Raw genomic sequence first — 2806 nt, 5'->3', positions numbered from 1 at the left:
TCAACACTTGCCAACCCCCAGACCCCCTCATCACTGTCACCTCTGGGCTTCTCACTGCCATAGTCATTTCATCGCCCCTACCAACATGACTGTCCTCTGGGAAGGTGACATTGCTGTACTCACCTTTCTCACCACCCCCACATATATTTAGAGGCCTGAGTAGAATAATCCATACCACTCTCATCTTTCCATCCATGCTCCTCCATTGCAGCCTTACTGCCTTGTGACCCAGCACCCCATTACCACTACCAGTCCAGGTAGCAGGTCCTCCCATTGTGACCACGTCCCTCTCTCCCATATTGACATCTTCGTCCACATCTCCCATACTGACTCCCATCATCCTCTCCGGCATGGTAACTTCACACGTCCACCACTTACCACTACCGTTACTCTTCCTGGATCTAGAAGAGGGCTCGATGGGGTTTGCATATCCCCAGTGTAGCTCTCGGTTTCAAAACTGCTGGCATTGAGACCAACACATAGAGTAATGGTTATGTTGCTGGATTCTCACCGAGCTGACTGCTGTCTGAGTCCTGGACCTTGTGGCTTAAAACTCATGTCTGGTGAGTGTGCTTGTGTGCTCAAAATCCCAAGAGGTTAATGGAGGGAAGGCATTGCCATGTGATACATATGCCCTATAATAAAAATCTCACCACAAAAAAACCCCACAAAAATTCCCTAGTGGGATTGCCTAGACAATCACTGGAGATACTCCGGGTTTATAAGTATTGTAACATACAGAAATGATTGGCATGGCCCGTTGTGCAAGGATGACAAACACATTCATGAAGCGTCCCATATTGTTTTAGAGACTGTCCAGATGGACGGTATAGGGCTCAGGAAGCAACCAGGCCTTAGTGGAGCAGAAATCAAAAGCACACCTAGAGAGTGACACCGAAGGGCCAGCAGGTGTGCAACGGTTAAGGTTCTGGTCCTCTGCATAGTAGGCTGTGGTTGGAGTCCTGGACTCAATGGCTTCAAAGTCATGCTGGATGTGTGTGCACGTGTGCCCCAAATCCCAAGACAAGAATTGAGGAGAAGGGGTTGTGGCATAGCCATATCCCAGTGAGGTGGTTTATCAAGTCTCTCTCTGTGTCTCTATATAAAGTCTCCAGTGAGTGCAGGCAACTGATAGCAAAACTTGCACTCTTAAAAAAGAAAAAAAGACACACACACACAAAAACTGAAATAAAAATAGGATTATTTTTTTGCAGGGACCTTCACTGTGAGGAGCTGGCATGACAGTGACAGGAACTTTTCTGGATATTTCCTGCTTGAGATTAACTGCAGGGGCAGGAAAGGCCATAGAGCCTCATTTTACGCTAACTGCTTGTCCCTATATATCCTTTTTAGCAACATATTAATTTGGAAGCACTTCTTTTTAAATTATTTGGGTTTATATTTTATTTATTACTACTGCTGTTACTATTTTAAAGTTTGCTATAAGGCATATGTGCTCACCAGAGAGACACACAGAGAGAGAAGAAAGTGAGAAAATGAGTCACCATGTCAGGGATTGAACCACAATCAGCCATGTGGGAGTCTAGTACCTTAACCTACACATCACCTCCTGGCTCCATCAAAGAATGTCTTCTCTTTTTTTGGAGAGGTTTTTGCTATAGGGCACGTGCACTCGCCAGACAGACAGAGAGAGACAGAAAGCGAGAAATCATCCCCCAGGGAGGATGGCCACACCACAATCCCTTCTCCTCCATTCTCCTCTCGGGATCTTGGGCACGCACGCACACGTGCCTGGCATGAGTTTTAAGCCACCGTGTCCAGGACGCGAACCGCAGTCGACTACATGGGAGTCCAGCAACATAGCCATTACACTAACTGCTGGTCCCTCAAAGAATGTCTTCTATACCAAATCTTTTCCTAGGTGTTTGCCATACTTCACATTATTTTTAAAATATTTATTTGTTCTTTTCTTCTGAGAGGGTGTGAGAAAGAAAGAGAAAGAGAGAGGCGTCCTATGGGTCTCCAGGCCACCATTCATGCCCAGTCTCCACCAGTGCAGGTCATGGTGTGAGCAGGTGCACTCAGCAGGCTGAGGGTGAGTGAGGAGCACCCACATCCTGCTGAGTCCACAGCTATCCCAGTCGGGGTCTCAGAGTGATACCGACCAAAGGGCTGGCTAAGCTGCCGGTGCACACAGTTGCTAACTTAGGAGCACAATGGATCTTGAGAGAGTCAAGTGCTTTATTTCTATCAACTGACATGTAGAAAAAGCATGTCTCGATCTGTAATGAACAGTAGGTTCAAGCAGTTCCAGTCACGAATCAGAGTCTGGAAAATCATGGACAGGTGTGTGTGCAGGCTCAAAAATCCCACGAGGAACCCCAGAAATAAACCCCAAAGCTTATAGCCAACTGATTTTTGGCAAAGGATACCGGTCCATCCACCAGGAAAAGGAAAACCTCTTTAGTAAATGGTGCTGGGAAAACTGGGTATCCATCTGCAGAAAGATGAAACTGAATCCCGTCTTTCACCATTAACAAAAATCAACTGGGACCAGCAGTTAGCATAATGGCTATGTCGCTGATCTCCCATGTAGTTGACCGCGGTTCGAGCCCCGGACCCAGTGGCTTAAACTCATGCTGGGTGCATGTACATGCGTGCCCAAGATCCCAAGAAGAGAATGGAGGAGAAGGAATTGTGGCGTGCCCATCCCCCCTGGGGGATGATTTCTTGCTTTCTGTCTCTCTGTCTCTCTCTTTCTTTCTGGTGAGCACATGCACCTTATAGTGAAAAAAAAAAATCAACTCAAATAGTTCAAAGATCTGAACCCAAGACCTCAAACTAT

General features: G+C 46.7%; 1 non-coding gene across 1 annotated transcript; it reads left to right on the top strand.

The window, feature by feature from the left end:
• Nucleotides 1–702: 702 nt before the first annotated feature.
• On the top strand, nucleotides 703–805 carry LOC114008901 (U6 spliceosomal RNA). Its single transcript, XR_003550388.1, has one exon. It is a non-coding gene; the product is annotated as a U6 spliceosomal RNA (small nuclear RNA).
• The last annotated feature ends 2001 nt before the right edge of the window (nucleotides 806–2806 follow it).

Source organism: Tupaia chinensis, unplaced genomic scaffold, assembly GCF_000334495.1.
Source record: "Tupaia chinensis unplaced genomic scaffold, TupChi_1.0 Scaffold000411_1, whole genome shotgun sequence".
NCBI classification, from domain to species: Eukaryota; Metazoa; Chordata; class Mammalia; order Scandentia; family Tupaiidae; genus Tupaia; species Tupaia belangeri.
Note: the sequence above shows the minus strand (reverse complement) of the source record. Positions and strands in the feature narration are given on the sequence as shown.